This window comes from Rhinolophus hipposideros (genome assembly GCF_964194185.1).
Source record: "Rhinolophus hipposideros genome assembly, chromosome: 7".
NCBI lineage: Eukaryota > Metazoa > Chordata > Mammalia > Chiroptera > Rhinolophidae > Rhinolophus > Rhinolophus hipposideros.
Window position 1 is genome coordinate 1022807 of NC_138053.1, and position 26517 is coordinate 1049323.

The 26517-nt window shown below is 40.9% G+C and overlaps 1 protein-coding gene across 1 annotated transcript in view; it reads left to right on the plus strand.

The window, feature by feature from the left end:
- Positions 1-5100: 5100 nt before the first annotated feature.
- The window catches only part of TPST1 (tyrosylprotein sulfotransferase 1), a 186580-nt gene continuing 165163 nt past the window's right edge, over positions 5101-26517 (plus strand). Inside the window, exon 1 of the mRNA XM_081053038.1 lies at positions 5101-5244. The gene's annotated coding sequence lies outside the window, so the exon portion shown is untranslated. The remainder of the gene's footprint in view (positions 5245-26517) is intronic.

Here is a 26517-nt window from a genome sequence, read left to right on the forward strand (position 1 = left end):
TGGAGCTAATTGGGTACTCTGCTGTGCTCTGAAGCCAACCTCCAAGTATATTGGTTCTGGGACCTCTTGTAAGGGGCTCTGGTACAGGCCCATGTCAGTCACTGCCTGTGACCGGATAAGGACTACCTGGTAAGAACTGCAAAGTGATCCATGGTTGATTGCTGCCTGTGCTGGACCTAGAGGTGTGTGGGAGAGGCCATGCTGTGAACTAAAGATGGCTGCCACCAGTATCCTGTCTAGGGTAGCATGCAAAAAAAGCCGGGACACCCCAAGGCCGGCTGCCATCTGCCAGCTCCCATAAGATTCAGCTGCTGATAAAGCATTGTTTCATACAGAACTGAGTGTGGTGGGGTCTCAGTGATTCACCAAAGTGGAGCAGGCAGAATTCACCAGAACAATTCAGATTCAGATTTGGCCATGGATGTGGGGAGGGCTCAACACAGGAGAGTGGCACCCCCCTGCTGGCTGCATGGGAGGAGTACTCCCCACAGAGGAAATGGCAAATGTCCCTCCTGTCCTTTCCCTGAAGCAACACAAATCAGTCTTTCCTTGTTTGTCTCTAACACCCCCCTCCTCACACCAAAATCACTGTTCTTCCACCAGAATTGAGGGTGAGTGCCTGCAAGTGTGTCTGTGTGGGCTCTTTAAGAGGACATCTAGGTTTCCCACAGCTTTTCATCACACCCAGACAGTTGGAACCCCCACTGTTTTTCACAGCCAGGTGTTATGGGGTCTGCTCTTCTTGGCACCAGTATTCCGTGCTGGGTAGCCTGGTGTGGGGTTGGGGTTCCTTGCTCCTCCAGGGGGAAAGTCTGTGGCCAGTTTTTGTTGGACAATTGGTTTCTGTTTACATGTCAGTGGGAGGGATTGACCCTCAGGCTGATGGGTTGTAAGAACTGGCTGTGATTATAGTGGAGGAGCTGTGGTGCAGGGGCTGACCCTATGCAGCAAGATTCACTTTAGCAGGGCTCTGGTGTCTGCCCAGTCTGTACTTTCAGTGTGTTGGAGGTGCTAAGCAATGATCCAGCTTGGCCCAAAGCTGGCCACCGGGCATGCCAGCCAAGGGCTCTGCCACAGGCTAAGGTCAGAAGCCACAGCCTATGCTATGCCTGGAGCCACCTGATATGAGCCACAAAGCAATCTGTAAATGGCTGCCACCCGCACTGGGCTTGGAGGTGCCTCAAAAGGCCAAGCCACAAACTGAGGTTGGCTGTTGCTAGTGCTGGGCTTAGGGTTGCTCAGCAAGAGGTACAGGACATGCTGAAGCCAGTTGGTGCTTGTTTGGATTTTTGTGAAACTTTGAGAGATTTTAGAAAAGTCTGCAGCATGAGCCAAGACAGACCATTTGTACAGAATAGACACTGGAAGTGGCTTGGGTCTGCCCAGAAATTTGGTGGGGCAGGGTCTCTGGGAATCACCAGTTCAGTGTGGATGAACCATGTTAATCAGGTTGATGGAGACTCAGATATGGCAGCTGCCTGCGTCTACATGTTGGGAGGGGGTAGAACTCAAAAAAGAAACAATGGCTTCCTCCATCTCCTCTGTCTTGGAGAAGCTGCCCTTCTAATCCTTATCCTGAGGCCAGACAACTGAGTTACTCCCCATATGTCCCCAACACCTTTCAAAGTGCTGCCACAGTACTAGAGCACAGAGAGAGTGAGTCCATCAGTGAGTAGGTCTATGGGTGGGCCCTTTAAGTGGAGCTCCTGGGACTGCAGCTGCCCTTGTGTCACTCAGCTACAATCTCTGCTGGTTTTCTTGGTCAGAAGTTATGGGATTTCTTTTCCCAGCACTGAAACCCTGGGCTGGGGTACCTGGTGTGGGGTTGGGACCTCTAGCTCCTCCCGGGGTGACCTTTGCAGCCAAGATATCTCTCCAATGCTTAATGGTTACACACAGGTGTGAGATCAGCCAATTCTGTGTCTCTGCCTCTCCTATAAGTCTTGAGATGGCTTCTTCTGTATGTCCTTAGTTATAATGCTTTGGTTCAGCTAGATTCCAAGCGATTCTCAGTGATGGTTGTTCTGTAGTTTAGATGTAATTTTGATGTGGTTCTGAGAGGAGGTGAGCACAGCGTTTACCTACTCCTCCACCTTGACCCACAATCTCCCTTAAGACATTTTTATTGTATTTATTTGCTCTTGTGTTTCTTATAACTTAGTCTTTGTTTTGCTTTTTTCCATTTTACTTCACTCATTTCTGTTTTTCTAATTTCAGTTTGGTGTTTTTTTTTTCCCACGTCTTGAATGATTTTTAGCTGATTTTAAAACAGTAGTTGCAATTTGAGCATGTATTTCTGGTGTGGTATCATTATCTCATAGAACTATTATTCTGCTCTTTTTCTAATAATAACTTTATATGGGATTTATATGATGTCAATAATTTTCTGCTGTTTATTTTTATGTGAAATCAGTTTTCTGGAACTTTTAGGAGTTGTGTAGTCCTGGATAGTTTTTCTAACTTCACAAATCTCCTTTTTTTTGCTTTCATGTAATGTTCAAAAATATGGTGGCTTACTGACTCTTTTATTTAGACCAAGGATTGGCAAAGGCTGCCTGTTTTGCAAATCAAGTTTTATTGGGACACAGCATTGCTCGTTCACTTACACATTATTCATGGCTGCTCTGAGGCCAAATCAATGAAGTGAGAAGTTGTAGCATGTGCTCTATAGCCTACAAGCCAAAAGCATTTACTGCCTAGCCTTTTAAGACCCCTGATTTAGACTTTTTTTTTTTACTTTGTTTCTGTCTTGCTCAATTTTCATTTTACGTCCAGCAGTGTCTTCTCAGTGTGGGGCACTGTTGTAGAAGCAAGCCCCCATGGTCAGTTTGGAGAGTTCACAGGAAACCATCCAGTTTCAGACCTTAGCATTCCTTGCTCACACTTTAAATATTGTGGTAAAAAGAAAAAATATATATATATATATATCTCATAAAATGTATCATTTTAACAATTTAGTAGCATTAAGTATATTCACAATGTTGTACAATCATCATCACTATATATTTCTAGAACGTTTTTATTATCTCAAGCTGGAACTCTTATCCATTAAACAATTACTCCTCATTTCCCCCCACCCCCTAACCCCCAGTAACCTCTACCCTTTGTTTCTATGAATTTGTCTATCTAGGTACGTCTTATAAGTGGAATCATTCAGTATTTGTCCTTCAGTGTCTGTCTTATTCCACTAAATATAATGTTTTCAAGATCACCTGTATTATAACATTATCAGAATTTCATTCCTTTTTTATTGATGAATAACATTCCGATGTGTGTACATACCACATTTTGTTCATTCATTCATCTCTTAATGGACACTTGTGTTGTTTCCATGTTTTGGCTACTGTGAATAACACTATGAGCATTGGTGTATAAATATCTGTTTGAGTCCCTGCTTTCAGTTCTTTTGAGTATATATCTCAGAATTAAATTGTTGTATTATATGGTAATTCTATTTTTTAACTTTTTGAGGAACCGCCACAGTGGCTTTTCCATTTTTCCACAGTGGCTACACCTTTGGTATTCCCGCCAGCAATGCAGGTGGGTTACAATTTCTAGACATTTTTGCCAACATTTTTGTTTGTTTGTTTAAGTAATAGCTATCCTAAGGGGTGTGAGGTGTTACCTCGTTGTGACTTTGATTTGCATTTCCCTAACATTAATGATGAGCATCTTTTTATGTGCTTATTGAGCATTTGTATATCTTTGGAGAAATGTCTATTTTTTTTTTCCTATTAAATTTATTGGGGTGACAATTTTTAGTAAATTTACATAGATTTCAGGTGTACAATTCTGTATTACATCATCTATAAATTCCATTGTGTGTTCACCACCCAGAGTCAGTTCTCCTTCCATCACCATATATTTGATCCCCCTTACCCTCATTACCCACCCCCCACCCCCTTACCCTCTGGTAACCACTAAATTATTGTCTGTGTCTATGAGTTTTTCTTTCTCATTTGTTTGTCTTGTTCTTTTGTTGTTTTTGGTTTATATACCACATATCAGTGAAATCATAGGGTTCTCTGCTTTTTCTGTCTGACTTATTTCACTTAGCATTCATTATACTCTCAAGATCCATCCATGTTGTCACAAATGCTCCTATATCATCTTTCCTTAATGCCGAATAGTATTCATTGTGTATATATACCACAACTTCTTTATCCATTCATCTATCAAAGTACATTTTGGTTGTTTCCATGTCTTGGCCACCGTAAACAAAGTTGCAATGAACATTGGAGTACACGTGTCTTTATAAAGAAATGTTTTCAGATTTTTTGGGTAGATACCCATGAGAGCGATTGCTGGGTCATATGGTAATTCTATTCATAATTTCTTGAGGAACCTCCACACTGCCTTCCATAGCGGCTGCACCAGTCTGCATTCCCACCAACAGTGTATCAGGGTTCCTTTTTCTCCACAGCCTCTCAAATAGCTTGTTACTATTTGTCTTGTTGATGATAGCCATTCTGACTGGGGTGAGGTGATATCTCATTGTGGGTTTTATTTGCATTTCTCTGATAATTAGCGATGTTGAGAAATGTCTATTCAATTCCTTTGAATTGCATTTTTGTTGTTGAGTTGTAGGAATTCATTTCTTTCTATATTCTAGATGTTGATCTCTTATCACATATGTGATTTGTAAGATGTTTACTCCCATTTATGCATTGTCTTTTCACTCTCTTGAGAATGTCCTTAGATTATTTTTCTTTTTTTTTTTTTTTTTTTTAAATTAATTTTATTGGGGTGACAATTGTTAGTAAATTTACATAGATTTCAGGTGTACAATTCTGTATTACATCGTCTATAAATCCCATTGTGTGTTCACCACCCAGAGTCAGTTCTCCTTCCATCACCATATATTTGATCCCCTTTACCCTCATCACCCACCCTAGATTATTTTTCTTTTCCAATTAATTAGTAATTTGGAGGGAGATGGTTTAAGATTATATAAGCATCCTCTTCCTCCTTAAAGTTTCACTTACTAGTTTAAGCATTTATTGATGATTCTTTCTCAAATCAATGGCTACTAGTTTTGAGCACCAACCAAATTCCAGCTACTGCACTAGGTGCTTAACATGTCTTATCCTTGTGTCACAGGTGAAGAAACTGAAGCTGAAAAGGGGAAACAATGTCATGAAGACACATCTAGCAAGCAGTGGGAGTGGACTCCAGCGCCATCTGCTCCAAGATCACATGACAGAGCTTGGGAAGCAAGTGTGAGCTGGAGACTTGGGACTCCAGGTATCAGGTCTATAGAGCAAGTCTGTTTCGTGTTCCTTCCTTGTGTTTCCCAAACACCCCCTGACCTAGAGAGGGGGTAGGGCAGGCATATTTCAGGTCTGTGGGCTATGACATGCTAGGTGAGTTCTGCAGTCAGGAGACAAGTCCCCAAACAGAGTACCAGCTACTCAGGCTGATCCCGTTAGCAGCTTCACGCATCACTGTGTATCTGCCATGCCCTGCAGGTATGGCTGGGTCAAGTAGCTGGGTTCACACAGCCAGAAGCCCCAAACTGTCTTTTCACAGGGCTGGTGGGAAGATGTCTTGGTAACCTGGCAAGTTCTGGGTTTAAACATCCTGTTCTTCCCTCTGGTGAGGTCTTCGTTGAGGGGACCACAGCACAGGCAGGGTGGGGTCCTGGGGCAGTGAGCCAGGGCCCTGAGTCATAGGAAGACCAGAGCCCAGGCAAGGAGAGGCACACTGAGCCAGCAAACCTGGAAGAAAGCCACAGTCTGGATGCTGGGAGGAGGGAGAAGTCACCAGATGCAGGCGAGGTCACGGGAGGGGATTGTAGTCAGGACTGGAGCCAAGAACAAGCTCCAGCGGGTCAGGGTCACATGAGCTGCTCTAGGAAATCCCGAGCCTGTGTCTGGAGATCTGCAGTGCTGGAGGCTTGTTCTTTAGGGCTGACAAGTGGCCTAAGCCTGGTGGACTGGCCCAGGCTGGGACGCACAAGGCCGGCAGTGTGCATTACTTGCGGGTGCCCTTCTGGATCATGCTTCCTGGTGGACATTCAGCTATGACTGGACATCTCTAACAGGCCTCTCAGGCCTATATCCACCTCAGCAACTGGGGGGTTCAGCTTTAGCATTCTCACAGCTGAGGTCACCTAGCCCAGCTCCTCAGCCATTGCAATTACTCAGTCGCGCCCTGACCCTATCTTTGGATGAAAGCTGCATTTTTAAAGAACTTACTCTGAGAGACTTACCATATAGTGGCTTTTCCCCCCTTTTAACTATCTGGAAATAATTTCAAACTTACAAAAAGTTGCAAAAATAAAAGCAGCACTATATAAAAATACACTTTTTTTTCTCTGAACCATCTTAAAGTGAGTTAAGTACATCATGGCCCTTTACCCCTAAATACTGCACTGTGTAATTATTGCTGCTTTTTTCTTCCTTGCAACAAATAAGCAATGTGGGGAGATCATGCAAATACTGTGTCCTTTATCAAAATTGCCTCTTAGATTTAGCCTCCACTGATGATTATTGCTTAAGCCAATTTTTACCATAATGGTTGCAAAACAGTGATTTGTTAACTCTAATACTTCTTCCATATTTTCTATTCTGACCTCAGCATTCTCCTGGGAACGAGAGACCTTCCTTCTCCCCATTATGTATTTATAGACTCATGGTGTGGACTCATGAATTCCTATTTTTTCCCATGGTTTATAATTTAATACTTAATTATTTTGGTGTTCAAATTATCCCAAATTTGCTAGTGGGAACTCCTTTGTCTGCTATGTCCTTGTGACATATTCCATTTTTTTCATTTATGTTTTTTTTTTTTTTTTTTTTTAGCAATTCCTTACTTTCTGATACAACAGGGGACTCCAAGCATATCTTATACCAGTCCTGGACTCAGTCATTCCTCTAAGGAGCCTGATTCCTGTTAGTGGTGAAGATATTAGAGCTCAGATTTGGAGTATTGGGTATTCTCATTGCTACTGAAGTGTCTTTGGTTCTTGGCTCTTTCAATGGACAGAACTAGGAAATATATTGTAATTCAAGGGCTCAGCTCCTGGCAGGTGAACGCAGGAGATGGTGAGGCCCAAAAGGAGCCACAAGAGAGCCATGGATGGGGGTTCATACCACTATATTCTTGATGGCGGCTGGTCGAGACACAAGAAGCAAATATCCACTAGTACCCCAAAAAGGGGTGTCCCTGCATCAGTCTCGATGGCAACCAGGTGAGACACAAGAAGTAGAATCTGCAACATCTGCAAGATCCGCCCTTGCTAACAGAGCCATGGCAGTTATATAGCATACAGAACAATAGTGGCTGACAGCCAGCAGGTTACAGCTGATGGCCAACTCGTTACGTAAGTGCTCACATAGGGATGCGTCCTGCGCATGCACGGGCTACACAACTGAGCCAGCACCTTTCCACTTGAGGCCCAGAGCCTGGAAACTGCTCTCTGGGACTCTGTCCCAATGTATATTCATGAATATACATACATAATATTCATGAACACACACACATATGTGCATATATTTACATATTCATAAATACATATGTATGACAAAACATGTATATACATAGGCATATACATATTTTAGAAATCATGAATTTACCTCTTCACAGCATTATTTCTTGCCTTCCCCACTCCATATTTGTATGCCCCTTCTTCCTCATTGAGAATCCTGGCTCCCAACCATATCAACACATTTGCTCAATTCTATGTTACATTTAAAATAGTTTATTATATCTAAAATGGTTTCTGAATTGCTTTGCCCACACCATTACAGACAGCAGACCTACTACAAAGATTTCAGGATTTATTTTTAATTCTGTCCCTTACCACAAGCTCTGCCCCCAACTGAGGATATGTAGTCAAAAACTGTGTTAAATTTATTCGAAGTAGTTCTTTCTTTTATATTTTTTCGTGTGGTTATGGTACTTATTTGAAATACACTTGGTTTCATTGTTTCAGTTTGCCTTCAGTTTAATTTCCATTCTTACTGATTTAATTTTATTTTTGAATATGTGGAATATTGACATGCTTTCGAAAATCGAAACTATAAAAAAGGTGTGCTCAGAGAAATAGCACCTTTACCTGTTCTCCTCTAACCCTTTTACGTAACCAATTGCTTTATTTTCTGACTTATCCTTCTTGTGTTTTATTTTGTAATGTTTAGCAATTATAATATGTATATTTTCTTACTTTTCATTCTTTCTCATGCAAAAGATAACATACTATGCATGGTATAATAAGAAATATATTTGGTCTTTATCCTCGATTCCTGTCACCAAGCCCCTTGAAACACTTGGAATTTCCTGAGTGATGAGAATGTCTTAAGTTACTAATAAGGAGCCTCTTTTTGAGCACACCTGAGTTTATGCTAATGAGGTGACTTAGCGTGGGCTCTCAGACAGCCTCAGGATGAGTCAGCAGATAAAGCAAGTGATTAGAGGTTTGGAACTTTCAGTTCTGTCCACGGACCTCTTGAACAATGAGATGTGATGAGCTTGCCAGTTGGTGAATGTATCCACATGCCAGGAGGGTGGTGCATCCCATGCCAAGGGACAGAAGTTCCTGTACTTGGGACCCTTCTGGATCTCACCTACATACCTCTCATCTGGCTCTTCATCTGTATCCTTTATAGCAATTATCCTTTATAATAAACCGGTAAACATGTTTCGAACTACTCTAGCAAATTAACCAAACCTGAGGAGGGGGTCATGAGAACTTTCAATCTATAGCCAGTGGGTCAGGAGCTCAGGTAACAACCTGGATTTGTGATTGGCATCTGAAGTGGGGGTAGTCTGTGGACTAAGCCTTTAAAACCTATGGCGTCTGATGCTCTCTCCAGGTAGTGTCAGAATTGAGTTTAATTGTAGGACATCCAGCTGGTGTCACAGAATTGTTTAATGTCAGAAAAATTACCATGTATTTGGAGTACAGAAGTATTTGGAGTATTATGGGTAGTGTAAAGGAAAGCAATAGAGTTTTTCCTTTACAAAATGCTTTTCTGCAATTTAACTTTTTCACTTACCTTTTGGAAACCATTCCATATCAGTGCACAGAAATCGTCCTCATTTTTTTACTGTGTTAGCTCCATTGTATATGCCATAGTTTATTGACCCAGTCTCCTCTGCTTGGATGTTTAGGTTGTTTCCAGTGTATGTCAGTTAAAGATAATATTGCAATAAAAAAGATTGCAATGAATAACGTGCTGTCAAATGACAACACTAAAACAGTTTAGTAACGAGTTGGATGTCCTTTATTCAAGGGAAAACAATCCATGGACTGGGGGAGCACAGAGCCTCAGCTGTGGCGGACCAGCCACCACAAATCGAACGGTTCCCGGGAGGGGGAGTGGGAATGAGAAAAGAGGCACACAGGAATTAAGATGCTGCAGGTCTCCAGTGATGCTGGAGCGCGGATTTATTTTACCTTCACCAATATATATCCTTTGGGTACGCGCAGTTTAACAATCACAGGTATGTATTACCTCACAGAAAGTAAATTTTCAGCTTCTACAAAGAAACTACAAAATCACTACAAAACTCCCCAAAGTAATTAACAAGACAAAGTCTACCAATTATCCTGATAGCCATCAGTTATCTGTATCCGGGAAAACCAGCCGTTCCCACTTCATTCCTCAGCAGCTTGCAAGCCCCCTGGAGGCACAAGCAGAACAATGCCTTAGGACTTGAAACAAGTTAATCATGAACTAAGCCAGGCCGCAAGTTTCCAGAGAAACAAGAAATTATGGCTCCCCACACTCAGCAGCAGTGGAGCATCATTCCCCGAGGGCTTTGGGGCAAGAATGAGTTGTATAGAGCGTCAGAAACAGGGCAGGATTGATTGGTTAGGAGGTTGGGGATCTGCCTATGAAGCCTGCAGGGCCTGCTTTCTAGGTAAGGTACACTAACTAAGGCTGAGTTGGAGCATGGTGATTGGTGTATGTCAGGTTTCCTTGACAAGTGTTTCCTGTAAGTGCACGCTGACTTAGGTTTAGATTTCTTATGTAAATTCAGCCATTGGAGTAGCCTCCATGTGTGGGCCCCAATATACAAATTGGCTTTTTTACTATACATATGTATTTTTGCATTATCGATGGTATCTTCAAGACAATTTCTTAGAAGTGGAACTGCTGGATCAAACAAAGAGTATATTCCTTTTCTATTGCTGTGTAACAAGTTACCACAAACTTAGCAGTTTAAAACAATACCCATTGAATTTGGAAAAAATGGCGGCGTGAGGTGAGCCTCTGTAGCGCTCCCCTGGAATTTACAACAAATCGGACAACAATAACCCCACAAAGGACTCCCTGCACAGCAGACAGGCAAGACGAAGAGGCCCACTACTGAATTCACCTCCAGGTGGGTGAATCTTGCTGGCGGGGGAGGAGAGAAGGGAGAAGTGCGGAGACAGAGCCCCGGGGGCGCAGGACGAAGACCTAGCTCAGTGCTCTATGCTCACTGCATCCCGGAACTACCGCAGCGGGAGAGGGAAGGACTCGGACTGCTAGGGCTCCGCTTACGGCCCACAGGGCTGAGGGGGCAGCATATAACACGGCTGAACCCAATGCTCATGGCAGCAAAGACTGAGGGAATTGTGGCAACCGAAACATAAAAAGGGGGAGACTAAAGGCCTGAACTGGAATATGGGAATAGAGAAAGTAAGCGTGCTGAAGGAATACTCTAAATATCAAACTTTCTTTTACATAAACTTAAGGGTAACCACTCAAAAAACATCCAGAACTGAAATATATACTGTAATAAAAGAAGAAACAGAGAGAAACATCATAGAATACCACCATACAGAAATAATAGACAACAACAAAAAGGCAAAGAAACAATGGAGACACAGCCTTATCATAAACTAAATATAGAATGACAGGAAATCCTCACATATCAATAATCACACTAAATGTAAATGGACTGAACTCACCAATAAAGAGACACAGATAGCAGATTGGATCAAAAAACTGAACCCAACCATATGCTGTCTACAAGAGACACATCTCAGCTACAAGGACAAGCATAGACTCAAAGTGAAAGGGTGGAAATTGACACTCCAAGCAAATGGTACCCAGAGAAAATCAGGTATAGCCATAATGATTTCCGATGAAACAGACTTCAGGGTGAAAAAGATAACAAAGACAAAGATGTACATTTCATAATGGTAAAGGGGACTATACAACAAGAAGACATAACAGTCATCAATATTTATGCCCCCAATCAGGGAGCACCGAAATATACCAAGCAACTACTAACAGAACTCAAGGGAGAAATTGACCAAAACACAATTATACTAGGGGACTTAAATACATCATTGACAGCTATGGATAAATCATCCAAACAGAAGATAAATAACGAAATAGCAGCCCTAAATGACACATTAGATGAAATGGACATAATTGACATATTCTGAGCACTTCATCCTAAAACATCAGACTATACATTCTTTTCTAGTGTACATGGAACATTCTCAAGGATAGACCATATATTGGGACATAAAATCAGTCTCGGCAAATTTAAGAAGATTGAAATCATACCAAGCATATTCTCTGATCACAAACTTTGAAATTGGATATCAACAGCAAAAAGAAAGCAAGAAAAAACACAAATACATGGAGATTAAACAACATACTTTTAAAGAATGACTGGGTCAAAGAAGAAATTAGAGGAGAAATCAAAAGATACATAGAAACAAATGACAATGAAAATACATCCTACCAAAATTTTTGGGATGCCGCGAAAGCAGTTTTAAGAGGGAAATTTATATCATTACAGGCCTATCTCAACAAACAAGAAAAATCCCAAATAAATTACCTCATGTTACAACTTAAAGAACTAGAAAAAGAAGAACAAGCGAAACCCAAGGTCAGAAGAAGAAAGGAAATAACAAAAATCAGAGCAGAACTAAATGAAATAGAGAACAAAAAGACAATAGAAAAAATTAATGTGACAAAGAGCTGGTTCTTTGAAAAGATTAACAAAATTGACAAACCCTTGGCTAGACTCATTAAGATAAAAAGAGAGAAGACACTAATTAACAAAATGAGAAATGAAAAAGGGGAAGTTATGACGGACACCACAGAAATACAAAGGATTATCCAAGAATACTATTAAGGACTATATGCCACCAAATTCAATAACTTAGAAGAAATGGACATGTTCTTAGAAACATATAGCCTTCCAAGGCTGAATCATGAAGAACTGGAACATCTAAACAGGCCGATCACCAGTAACAAAATTGAATCAGTCATCAAAAACCTTCCCAAAATCAAAAGTCCTGGACCAGATGGCTTCACTAGTGAATTCTACCAAACCTTCAAAGAGGATCTAATACCAATCCTGCTCAAACTCTTCCAAAAAATTAAAGAAGAGTCAGTACTCCCTAACTCATTTTATGAGGCCAACATTACCCTGATACCAAAACCTGGTAAGGACAACACAAAAAAAGAAAACTACAGACCAATATCTCTGATGAATACAGATGCTAAAATCCTAAACAAAATTCTAGCAAATCGAATACAACAATGCATGAAAAATATTACTCATCACGACCAAGTGGGGTTCATCCCCGGGGCACAAGGATGGTTCAACATTCGCAAATCCATCAATGTGATACATCACATAAACAAAATAAAGGACAAAAATCATATGATTCTATCAATTGATGCAGAAAAAGCATTTGATATGATACACAATAATCATAATTCATTTATGATTAAAACACTTACTAAAACTGGTATAGAAGGAAAATACCTCAACATAATAAAGACCATATACGACAAGCCCTCAGCTAATCTCATAATTAATGGTGAAAAGCTGAAGCCCTTTGCTCTACCTTCAGGAACACGACAAGGTTGTCCCCTATCATCTCTGCTTTTCAACATAGTATTGGAAGTCCTTGCCAGAGCAATCAGGCAAGAGAAAGAAATAAAAGGCATCCAAATTGGGAATGAAGAAGTTAAATTGTCACTCTTTGCAAATGACATGATGCTATATATAGAAAACCCTAAAGACTCCACCAAAAAGCTATTAGAATCAATCAATGAATACAGTAAACTTGCTGGCTACAAAATCAATGTACAAAAGTTCATTGCTTTCCTATATACCATAATGAAATCTCAGAGAAAAAAAATAGAAAAAACAATTCCTTTTGCAATTGCAGCAAAAAAAATAAAATACCTAGGAATAAACTTAACCAAGGATGTGAAGGATTTATATGCTGAAAACTATAAGACATTTTTGAAAGAAATTGAAGAAGACACAAAACATGGAAAGACATTCCGTGCTCATGGATTGGAAGAATCAACATAGTTAAAATGGCCAGATTACCCAAAACCATATACAGATTTAATGCAATCCCCATCAACATCCCAATGGCATTTTTTAAAGAAATAGAACAAAAAATCATCAGATTTGTTTGGAACCACAAAAGACCCCGAATAGCCAAAGTAATATTTTAAAAAAAGAACAATACTAGAGGTACCACACTCCCTGATTTTTGCTTGTACTACAGGGCTACAATAATCAAAACAGCTTGGTATTGGCGGAAAAACAGACACATAGACCAATGGAATAGAATTGAGAACCCAGAAATAAAACCACATAAATATCGACAGATAATTTTTGACAAAGAAGCTAAAAGCATAAAATGGAGGAAAGACAGCCTCTTCAATAAATGGTGCTGGCAGAATTGGATAGCTACATGCAAAAGAATGATACTGGACTGCTATCTGTCACCATGTACCAAAATTAATTGAAAATGGATCAAAGACTTAAGCATAAGACCTGACACAATAAACTGCATTGAAGAAAACATAGGTACTAAACTTATGGACCTTGGGTTCAAAGAGCATTTTATGAATTTGACTCCAAAGGCAATGGAAGTAAAAACTAAAATAAACGAATGGGTTTATATGAAACTGAAAAGCTTCTGCACTGCAAAAGAAACTATTGACAAAATAATGAGGCAACCAACTGAATGGGAGAAGATTTTCGCAAACAGTGCCTCTGATAAGGGGCTAATATCCAAAATATACAAGGAACTCATGAAACTCAACAACAAAAAAACAAACAACCCAATTGAAAAATGGACAGAGGACCTGAAGAGACATTTCTCCAAAGAGGACATACAAATGGCAAATAGACATGAAAAAATGCTCAACATCGCTAATCATCAGAGAAATGCAAATGAAAACCACAATGTGATGTCACCTCACCCCAGTCAGAATGGCTTTCATCAATAAGACAAATAGTAACAAGCTATTTGAGAGGCTGTGGAGAAAAAGGAACCCTGATACACTGTTGGTGGGAATGCAGACTGGTGCAGCCGCTATGGAAGGCAGTGTGGAGGTTCCTCAAGAAATTATGAATAGAATTACCTTACAACCCAGCAATCGCTCTCCTGGGTACGTACCCAAAAAATCTGAAAACATTTCTCTATAAAGACACGTGTACTCCAATGTTCATTGCAGCTTTGTTTACGGTGGCCAAGACATGGAAACAACCAAAATGTCCTTCCATCGATGAATGGATAATGAAGTTGTGGTATATATACACAATGGAATACTATTCGGCATTAAGGAAAGATGATATAGGAGCATTTGTGACAACATGGATGGATCTTGAGAGTATAATGCTAAGTGAAATAAGTCAGACAGAAAAAGCAGAGAACCCTATGATTTCACTGATATGTGGTATATAAACCAAAAACAACAAAAGAACAAGACAAACAAATGAGAAACAAAAACTCATAGACACAGACAATAGTTTAGTGGTTAACAGAGGGTAAGGGTGATGGGGGGAGGGAGATGAGGGTCAGGGGGATCAAATATATGGTGATGGAAGGAGAACTGACTCTGGGTGGTGAACACACAATGGGATTTATAGATGATGTAATACAGAATTGTACACCTGAAATCTATGTAATTTCACTAACAATTGTCACCTCAATAAATTTAATAAAAAATAAACAAAAAAAACCCACCCAATTACTAGCTCAGTCTTATAGGTCAGAAGTCTGGGTGGGCTTGACTAGGTTCTGTGCTCAAAGTATGACAAGATCAAAGTCAAGATGTTGGCTGGCCTCTGACGTGGAAGCTCTAGAAAGAATCCCCTTCCAAGAAAATTCAATGTCAGAATTCAGTTCCTAGTACTGAGGTCCCCATTTTGTTGTGGGCTCTCAGTTTCTACTGGCTGCCCCCCTTCCTTGCTACATGACCCCTATACTGCCACAGTGTGTGGAATCATTCTTGCTCGGCATCTCTCCAACTTCTGTCAAAGATTAACAAAGGTGGACACTAGTTGAAGTGGAAAGGACATATTTTAATCAGTAATAACTATTGCAATAGAGAAAAGAGTCCAAAGTGAAGTGAACTCAACTTCAGTTGTACAGAGATGACTGGGTATTTTATAGGGAGAGTAAGGTGGAGTGATGGGAAGGGAGAGGTTGAGCGTGGTTCAAGTAGTGAGAGAAGTGAAAAATTGCAAAGGGTCAGTTAGTGTGAAGGCCCTTAGGACAGCTGTGTCTGCTAGCTGGCAACTGCTGAAGTTAGGATTCTACCCTCCCAGAGACACTGGGAGACAGAGGCCCTACCGTGTTTCCCCGGAAATAAAACCTAGCCAGACAGTTAGCTCTAATGAGTCTTTTGGAGCAAAAATTAATATAAGACCCAGTCTTATTTTACTATAAGACCGGGAATACAATATAATATAATAATATAATATAATATAATATAATATAATATAATATAATATAATATAATATAATATAATATAATATATATAATACCAGGGCTTATATTAATTTTTGCTCCAAAAGACGCATTACAGCTGATTGTCTGGCTAGGTCTTATTTTCGGGGAAACACGGTACTGTCGGGGATTGGCTGGAACAAACAGTAAATTCCTCTGGCAGCCTTGAGCTTTCTCAGGCAGGTACTTTAAGCAGGGCTAAGGTCATCCTAGGGATGTAGTCTTGAGCTTTAGAAGCTATGTTAGTGTTTGTTGAAGTTTTTCTAGGCCAAGGTTAATGCCTAGTTGAGAAGAGGCTCAGAGGAGCATGGCTAGAGCTTGGACAAGGAGGGACTCTGTCACTTCCCCTTCTCCTGGATAGAGAATCTCTGCTTTCAAAGGCTCATGTAATTAGATTAGGCCCACCTGAGTAATGTCCCTTTTGCCATGTAATGTGATGTAATCATGCGAGTAACATCAGGAGGCTAAGAATATAGGGACCACTTTAACATTCCCAGCCCTCCCAGCAATTGTCCTGGCCAGCACAGGAGAAGAGGTCTGAGCTGTTTGGGGCTCTGAGCACTGCCAAGGCTAACTCAGCCTCTGGTTACCATGAATGGGAAGAGCCTTAGTCTCCCAGCAGGACCTTGCTTGCCTCTCGGTATGGGAAGAGAAATGGAGGCTACACACAGTGTCTTAGAGAAGTAGGGGCAGGGGTACACCATGCGCTATCTTGAGTAAAGGACAACTGCTGTAGGACTGTTCTGTGGAGCCAAATCCTGTCTGTACTTGTGTGCAAGAACATATGCCCACCTCACATGCCCTTGTCACGTTTGCTTTGGTTTCAACCTCCTTTGAATGACTTGGCCCTTGTTTTTGGAAGCCATGCCAGTGACTGGCTGGTAGGAGCACAAACTCGAGGTCAGATGAATCCAGGCTCTGCCTTTTAGTAGCTATGGGACCTTGAAATTGCTTAACTTCTTTGTGCCTTTATGTATTTCTTCATCTACAAAATGTGAATATATAGTAGTAGTAGCTACCTCCTGGTAGAGCCGGGAGGATCAAATGAAACCATGGTCACAGAGTGCTAATGCATATCTGGCACATAGTAGGTGCCCAACAAATATTAGCTGTCTCAGTGTACCACTCTGTCTTGCTCATTTCTGGCTCTGTACCCGAAGGTCTTCTTGGCTTTCCTATGGTCCTTAGTGTTAGTCATTGGATCCTTTCAGCACAATGGCTCTTGGTCCCCAAGTGTCCTGTCCTGGAGTTTGCCCCACCCACACCTGCTAAGGGTAGAAGCCTAAAGAGAAAATATTCTGCATATCAGACATCTGCTTCAAGATAGCCAAGGGAGAAGCAACCTTCCATCCCTCAGGAGCCTTGCATGACACTGTCTTTCTGCTTAACTCAGTTCCAAATGCAAATCTCAAGAAAAGGCATCTCTTCTGTTTATTTATTCTTATGTAACAAATGACTTTAAACCTTGGTGACTTAAAATAACCATTTTATTTTGATCATGATTTTGTGAGTTAGGAGAGGGCTTGGTTGGGGTGATGGGGTGAGGGTGAGGGATTGTCCATGTCCAGTCCATGCTGGGGCAGCTGGGGCTGCAGGACCCCGTGTGAGAACTCCTTTGAGACAGTGTCTTCGCTCCCAGATGCAGCACATGTTGTCTCATCCTCCACGGCCTTCAGGATGCATGGGCTGCTCACGGCATGGTTGTCACACTTCTCACATGGCAATTGGCTTACCCCAGAGCAAACTTTCCAGGAGGCTTAAGTGGAAGCTTCCAGGCCTCTTTTGAACTATGCTCAAAGTTCGAGAACATCCTTTCTGCTGTGTTCTTTTGGACAAACAAGTCTACAAAGGCAGATCAGGTTCTAGGCGAGTGGAATTAGATTCCACCTTTCAGTGGGAGGAGTAGCAAAGAATGTGTGCCACCTTCAATAAACCACAGCATCTGATGAGTGGAAGCTAAGTCCCACCTGGAACCTTGCTGCAATGACGTCTGGAAAATGTAGTCCTAGGATTTCTGCAGCAAAAAGGAGGATGGGGCACTGGAAGGTGGGAGGCGTCTTCTGTGTCCATCACGGCTCTCAGCATTGTCATGTCTTAGTGACATGATTCTATAACCAGCTCCCTTTGGCCTTGGCGTCAGCATCCTTGAGTCCAAACATGAATTGGAAACAGTCCCTTGGTCTAGCATGCCCTCTTGGGCAAGGCTTCAACGTTTTTCTTTTTTACTAAAACTCACAGCAAAGAATACAGCTTATATCAGTATATGGCCATGTATATGTAAGTGAAACAAAAGTTACATGAAGCGATCGTTATCTTTACCCTGTGCAATGTTTTCTTACAATTTTCTCTTCTATTATGTTCTATTCTTTTTGTTCTATTATGTTCTATTCTATTTCTTTTAAACAAAAATGCTGGTTGTGTCTCCACTAAATTAATTTCATGACTCACTAATGAGTTACCACCCATAGTTTGAAAAGTACTGCTGAAGACTTGTGTCTATATATTTAAATAGGGAATCAAAAACTGAAAAGAAACAAAAATGAGTCAATAAGAAAAAAATTATATAAGTACAAAAAAAGAAAATGTTTCCTCAAAGTAAAGTTACTTAATTCAACAAAAGTGTAGTGAAGTATATCCTTTCACAAGTACTGGTTCCCTTTCCTCTGCGGTGGTTATTGTAATGCATTCCACCTCTGCTCAGCCTTCTGTGAGCTTGGCCATGTTACTGCTTTGGTTGTCGGCATGTGAGCAAGCCTGACTCACGTCATTCTGAGCAGAAACTTTAAATGTAGTTGCGTGGTTTGGTTTGCTCTCTCATAATTCTGCCCTCTGCTATGGGAACATTATGTGCAGATAGGTCTGCTCCTTTGGCCTAAATGACAGAGTGAGAAAATACACAGAGCCCAATGGCAGCCTACCCTAAACCCTCATATAACATGAGAAACAAGTATTTGTTATTAAAGCCACTGAGATTTAGGGTTGTTTGTTACTGGAGTGAAGGCTAACTAAGAAGCAACTTAGTGGGAAATAAACAAACAAACAAAGCACTCTTCCAAACATTTAAATAGTACAGACGTATATACCGCAAAACATAATAATCCTCTTTACCAGCTCCTGCTCCTCAGGAGTCAGCGTGGATAGCATTTTGGTGCATATCCTTTCAGGGAAGGAAAATTTTGAAATCTCTGTTTTCTAATTTTAATGTGATAAAAGTAGTACATAATTTTCCATAAATAAAGTATTATTGAAATACAGCCAGGCCTGCTGTTTACATATTGTTTATGGCTGTTGTCACACTAACACAGCAGAGTTGAGTTTTGTGACAGAAGTCTGCAATGCATGATGTATTTACTTCCTGGGTTTCACAGAAAAAAGTTTGCTGACTCGTGATCTAGGTCTACTAAATGTTAACATTTGGCATTTTTCCACTTTCATTTTATATATGGATTTTTCTAAACTATTTAAAATAAAATATAAATATCGTGACACTATATATTTCAGCATGTATCTCCTAAGAATAAGTGTACACTTCTCCACAAACCACACTATAATTGTCACACCCAGAACATTTCACATTAATACACTTCTATTAACCAATAATCAGATTTCCCCAAGTTGTCGTGAAAATGTCCATCACAGCCTTTTCCATCTCCATTCAGTATGTAACTAGAGATGCTACAATGCATTTAGTTATTATGTCTCTTCAGTTACCTTAATCTAAAACAGTTCTTGGTCTTTTTAGACTCTCATAAAACAGACGTTTTTGAAGAGTCCAGAGCAGCTGTTGGGCAGACCTCCTCTCAATTTGGATTTGTCTGTTTCGCCCCTCAGTATTAGATTCGGGTTAATCATTTTTGGCAAAAATTCTACATAAGTGATGTTGTGTGATATTACTTTGCTCAATTATTTGTGATGTTTTGTCACTTGTTTATGTGGTGTCTGCCAAATTTCTCTGCTGTAAAGGTAATTTTTTCCCTTTCGTAATTAATAAGTGATCTGTGGGGAAATTCTCTGAGCTGTATGAAAAACCTGTTCCCCAGCAACTTTTGCCGTGAGGTTTTGGCTCCATTGATGATTCTTTCCTGAATCAATTGTTATGAAGGATGTAAATGGACATTAATAGTTTTTAAATGGTCCCCAAGTGATTTTAAACTACAGCCAGGGTTAGGAATCACTAGACCAGTGCTTCTCAATCTCTGTTTACAAATTCCCTGGGGATCTTGTTAAAATGCAGATTTGGATTCTGCAGGACTGGGGTGAGGCTGAGATCAAGCATTTCTAACAGGTTCCCAGGTGCAGCTGGTGCTGCTGCTTTGCAGGCGCCACGCTTCATGAAGCATTAAGTGTCAGTCCAGATTCCAGACAACACCTACAGTTCATTCTAGATACAATACCGTTCTTCCGTAATTTAGTTTTGCCTATTATATCGGAGAAGACCCAGTTACAAACATCAGAACACACTGTAGCTTGTCTATACAGGACAGGCATTTATCACGAGGCACTGGGGGACACTCAGAACCTCTTGCAGTGAGTGCCCAGGAACAGTGCCCACACCACATTGCAGAGCTGACCTGATGAGGAAAACAGTCTTCCTACTTCTAGGCGCTGAGCCCATCTGCACTGATGCCAGGGATCCAAACCAACTGTGCCCAACTGTCACCAGCCCCAATGCCACATGTGTGCCTAGAACTCAACCTCACAGCTATTGCCAGCCCCTGAAGCTGGATATCTGTTGTCACCCTCACCAGCAAATGGATTTCACACAGAGCACACTTTCTCTCATTGTTTATTTCTAAACTAAAATTTCACACAAGTATGCTGGATTGCTGGACCCTAAGTCATGTGCCTGTTCCTTAGCTGTAAGGGAGGCTGGGAAATCACATTTTCTGGCTTCTTTCTTGGGGGACGGGGAAGGGGCAGAACTCATAAAACAGAAAAAGCTCCAAAAAAGGTAGCTCCAAAACACGACAAATATCCAGTACACAGTTCTTTGCAAGAATAAATGTAATACATAATAACTGCTGAGAAATCTATGAAGAATAGGAGTATTAATAGAGACTTTCCCTCTTATATTGAAAATATACATATAACTTTGGGCAAAAAGGATCCAGTCCTCACAGTTTACATCAAATTAATAATAGATAGATTAAAGAGTTAAGTTGATTTTTTAACCCATTAAAATACTAGAATAAAATAGAGAAAAACACCAAATTTTATAATGGAAAGGAACGTTTTAAATTTAATAACATTGGAATAACTCACAAATATAAAAACCAACTTTCTTTTATAAAAGATAAAACTTACATACTTAAAATCAAAGGCAAACAATCAGCGGGGGGAAATGTACAATAAATACAACAAGGGGGTGGGGGGTGGGTGATGAGGGTAAAGGGGTCAAATATATGGTGATGGAAGGAGAACTGACCCTGGGTGGTGAACACACAGTGGGATTTATAGATGATGTAATACAGAATTGTACACCTGAAATCTATGTAACTTTACTAACAATTGTCACCCCAATAAATCTAATTAAAAAGAAAAAAAATAAATAAATACAACAGGTACAGAGGTAATACATTAATATATAAAAAATTCAGCTAAGTTGGTTTGAAAAACTGCTAAAAATCAGTATGTAAATGAGTAAAGGATATAACCAGACAATTCTCCTACAGGCAAATACAAATCACCAATGAAATATAGAAACTTTCAATCTCACCAGAAATGAATGGGGAGAAAAAGCAAATGAGCACACAGACATCATGTTTTAAAAACATATTGATAGAAACAAACAGACTCACAAGAACAAACCAGTGGTTACCAGGAGGGAGGGTGGTGAAGGGTGGTTGTAAAGGGCCAAGGGCAAAGGGGATTAAGAAGTGCAAATTTCCAGTTAGAAAATAAGTCATGGGGATGTAAAGTACAGCATACGGAATATTGTCAATAACATAATAACTATGTATGGTGTCAGATGGGTACTAGACTTATCAGGGTGATCACTCTCTAAGGTATATAAATGTTGAATCACTATGTTGTACACCTGAAACTAATACGTATAATATTGTATGCCAGCTGTAATTAAAAATAAATTTTAAAAAAGATTCAAAACAAAATCTATTGATGGACTGATACAAAATTTTAACAAGAATATGCAGTGTTAATGAGCGTATAAATAAATGGATATTTTCTCACATTGCTTATATAAAATAACCCTACTGGGAGCAAAGAGGGCACAATTTGGGCATTCAATTCGTTCCATGTATCAAATGGCACAATATGATACAAGCTGGGTGCTGGTACATCGGATGCATTCTACTCTTCTCTTTGATGTTTTGTTTGTTTAAATTTTCATAATGTTAGGTCACCTGCGGGCATGGTCAAAGCTGCCGGGAGCCAAGTCATACCCCTCTGCCAAATTAGACCCCTCCTCGCCTGACAGAAACTGGGGCCCCTGGCATTTCCCAGAAAAGGCAGCAGACCGCTGGTGCGATAAGCAACTCTGGACACAGCGGCTTGTGCCCGATCTGCTGCTAGGGCCTGCTCATCTGCCACCTCACTCAGCCAACCCCCTCCCCCAAATCGCATATATGCCTCCCTCCCTCTACCCTGGGCGCTACTTCGCTGGCCCCCGTCTGGGGACCGGTGAACCTCGCCGGGAGCGCAGAATAAAGCACTCACTTTTCTCAACACGCCTGACTAGACTCATTATCTCGCTGCAAGCCTTACACATAGTAAGAAGCTAAATAAAATAAAAGACCTTTCACTTTGATGCTAATTCTACTCCAGAGGATGCAGTCTTAGAATATAATCTAAAATATAGGGAAAATCTTTAAGCATAAAGATATCATCCCACCAATATTATGAGTGCCCAAATTAAAAACAACTTAAATGTCAAACAGTAGGGGAACAATTCTGTAAAATGGATATATTCCTCATGAGGTTAGCATGTGGCTGTTAAAAACAGATGTTCATTAGGAGTTGTAATTGTATGCAAAGTGCTTATGTTAAAATATCAAGTTAAAAAAAAGTAGGTCACAAGGTTTATATAATTAGTATATAAGTCAGCTTTTGCCGTGTAACTCAGCGCTCCAAATTTAGTCAGGCAAGCGATAAGCACTTATTATTTTCCTTGTTTTGTGTGTCTGGACGTTTCGTGGCTGGGCCAGGGTACTCTGGATGGCCTCACTCACATGTCTGGTGGTTGCCGGGCTAGTTGGTGTGTAAGGGGCCTCATCTGAGACAGTTCACTTCTGTTCCGTGTGGTCTCTCAGCCTGGAAAGGCTAGTCCAGGCTTATTCTCACAATAGTTTCCAAACACCAGCAAAAACAAGCACCAAGGCACAAGTACTTTTTAAGCCTCTGCTTGCCTCACGTTTGCTGATGTCTCATTGGCCAAAGCAGGTCAGGTGACCAGGCCCAGGGTCAGTGTGAGAGGCATTAGACAGTAGCTGGGATAGAGAGAGCTCTTTACTGCGAGCATCTGCCTCAAATGTGTTCTTATTTATGATTTTTAAAAACTATATCAATAAGGCCAAAAGAAACTATTAAAATGTTAATAGAGATTGTCTCTGAGGTATTTTCATTTTAATACTTTTCTGTGTATTCTAAATCGTTTGTGATAAGAATTTATTTTTTATCATTGGAAAAAATAAAGTTAGAAGGAAAGAAAAAAGGAAGAGAGAGAAAGAGAGAGGAGGGAGGAGGAAGGGAGGGGAAGAGGAAAGAACTCTTAAAACTGATTTATAGCTGGAAGGCTGGTTGCTTTCCAGGGGCTGAATTTTCCAGAAGAGAGAAGCTGGGAAGTGCACTAAAATCTGTGCTCTCTTTCTCTCTTCCTCCTCACCCCTCTGGGCTACTGGACCTGCAGAGGGCCACACATAGCCTCCAGTTCAGCTCTTGTCTCAGCGTCCACTTGAAGAGGCTTCTGCTCGGACTTTCTGTGTTGAGTCTTTGGCTTCCCCCAGAGCTTGGAATGGGCTATTCCGATCTAAGCTCCAAGGCTGGAGGACTGTGCTGATAGGAGAAGCCTAGGTTAGGAGCAGGGTCTCCTGATATTGGAGCCCTGAGCTCCTTCCACACTTCAACATGAAGCTAGGTAATTCTGACCAGCTGTGATGCTGGTCCCCCAGACCAGTCCCGCCCTTTAGATGCTGTTATAGCGCCCTGCCCTTCTCCTTGTCACACTAAAGAGAATTGCATTTAAATAACTAATTATATAATTAGATATGTGTTTTTCTGTGTCTTGCACTAGAATGTAAACTCCATGAGGACAGAAATCTTGTTTACCATTGGATTCCCCAGTTCTTGGCACAATAACATGTTGAATTTACATATGAAGAATAATTACCATGTATGAAGTGCTTTTCATGAGCCAGATACTATGCTAAGCACTTTACAGGCATAATTTATTAAATCCTACTGGTAAGTATTGCTATTATCGTATTATTTTATGGATGAGGAAACTGAAGCTTAGACAGCTTAAGTGATTTTCTCAAGTACAAATCCACAGGCGGGTGGCAGCACACACCTAATTTGAATCCAGGTCTGACTCCGAAGCCTGGACTGTTAACAACTCTGTGGACAGTGGGATGGGAGTGGTGGACCGTAAAGGAAGGATGCTTAGAACCCATCACCTAAGAATAAAAGGCCTTTCAAAGTGAGAGGCAAACAGCCTCTTATTGATTTGAGATCAATAAGAATAGCTATTCAGGACACACCCAGTCAAGCAGAAGCCCAAATAATGTTTTGATTAGGAGACAAAGGCAAGGGGTATTTGTGAGAAAGGGAAAGTAGACATCAGTGGAAGAAAGGCATTTTTATTGCTGCAGATAACATACTGACACTAATTCTAAACAATGTCTTAGTTTTACAGTCCAGTAGTCCTAATAATTGCTTTCTCATTATCTTCACAGTTTTTTGTTTGTTTTTTGGACACAATGTTGCTTAGGCCCAGTTCGAAGGTTCTTTTGCCCCATTTTAACATTCTAAGTTTTGAGGTATAAAATACGCAAGGCAGTTCCTCGGGTTGGCAGCTCTGGCCCCATTTTAAAGTGGCTCCGTTTCTATTATCGTTTGCAGAACTCCAAGGGGCATGAAGTGAAACTAACCATGTGAATAAAGAGAGGTGCAAGGAGTAATTTAAATGGGAAAGTAATCCTGGTCTGAACCCTGTTAGGGTCAGGGATTCATCCGAGTGAGTTGGAGTGGGGATCAAGCAGGATAAAGCAGTGAGAGAGAACGTCTGGGCCAGGGTAAAAGAAGACCAAAGACTGTGAAGAATTTCTGTTGACAACTTAGCACCATGGCTCTTCTCTGTGTCTCAGGGTCCAGAAGACTGGAAACTCCAAAGCAGTTCCAGTTTCAACTCCAGTGCTCTGTAGACACAAGACAGACAAAGGCTATGTAATGTCTTCCCCAGTAGTAGAGCCTTCAGCAGATGTGAGGCTTTGCAGAGATCTCCGTGTGTTTCCCTGTGAGTTAGTCATCTGCTGCAAGCATTTGAGATCATTGGTAATGGTTTTCTGTGGTTCTAGCAATTCCTGAATCTCTGAAGGTTAGTAGCACCCCTCAGACCTGGAGAAGGCACTCCTGAGCCTTGTTCTCATGACAAGTGGTTTTGTGAGCACTTCATTTCCTGTATATTCCCTTTAAATACCTAGAGTCATTCTGTCTTCCTGACCAACTTCTAACGATGGAGGCTGGAAGACCTTCATCTCCACCATGGACTATTGTGCTGTTGGTTAAGCTAGTTCTGTGGAAAGATCTCCGCTGCAAGAGAGTTCCACCTCTGAACAGTTTTGTTACATCAGAGATAGGCGGTATTCCTACCTCTTTGTTAACCAAAACTGGGAGGGAAAGCAAGGTATAGCACTCCCATCCATTTCTTTTCCTTTCAAGTAAGCAAGTGGCCAACTTTACCATCCTAGTGTAATGGCTAAGAATCTCAGCTCACTCATCTGTCTGAGAGGAAAGATTATATTTGTTTATTGAGCTTAAATCAATTTAATTTAGATTCTGAGCACCCAAGCTACTATGCTAGTTGGAAACTCAGCAAACTGGCCTTGACCATGGCCATGGCATAGTGTGTCTGTGATTGTCTGTCCCTAATGGTCAGAAGTTAACTTGGGTGGGGTTGGGGGATTAGAAGTGTATGTCCTTGCTCACCCTGGGGACATTCTCGAAAATAGCCCCAAGAATTGTTTTACCATAGTTTGAATTTCCTAGGAAGTGGAACTTGTGTTAGAGATTAGCGTGCAAGAGGTTTATTTAGGAGAGCTTCTGAGATCAACACCTGTGGGAAGAAAAAGACAGAAAGAAAAGGGAGCAGGACTAGGCGGAGGGAGACGTGGAACAATGATGAATCAGAAGTTTCAGTTGACCCTATGGGAAATTATGAAGCGGGCACACAACTTCAGAGCTGGTTTGGTATGAGAGACGGCACGAGAGAGCCTGGCTGTCATACGTACTCCTATGTCAATCGTCATTAGTGTGGGCTGCTCGGAAGGAGGGCATGACTTTGGGTGAGGTGGCTGTCTTCAGCTGAGGCTATTCTTTGTTTTTTCCCTTTCTCATTTTAATTAATTAATTAATTTTGAATGTCTCAATAGTTTGTTCTTTTTTATTTCTGAGTAGTATCCATGGTATGGATTGTACAGTCTAAACCTGGCTTCTTCTTTGTATCCTTAGTTACCAGAGTTCTGTTCAGCTAGACTTCAGATGGTTTTCCAGGGTGATGGTTCTATAATTTATTTGTAAGTTTGATGTGGTCATGGAAGGAGGTAAGCATAGCATTTATGTA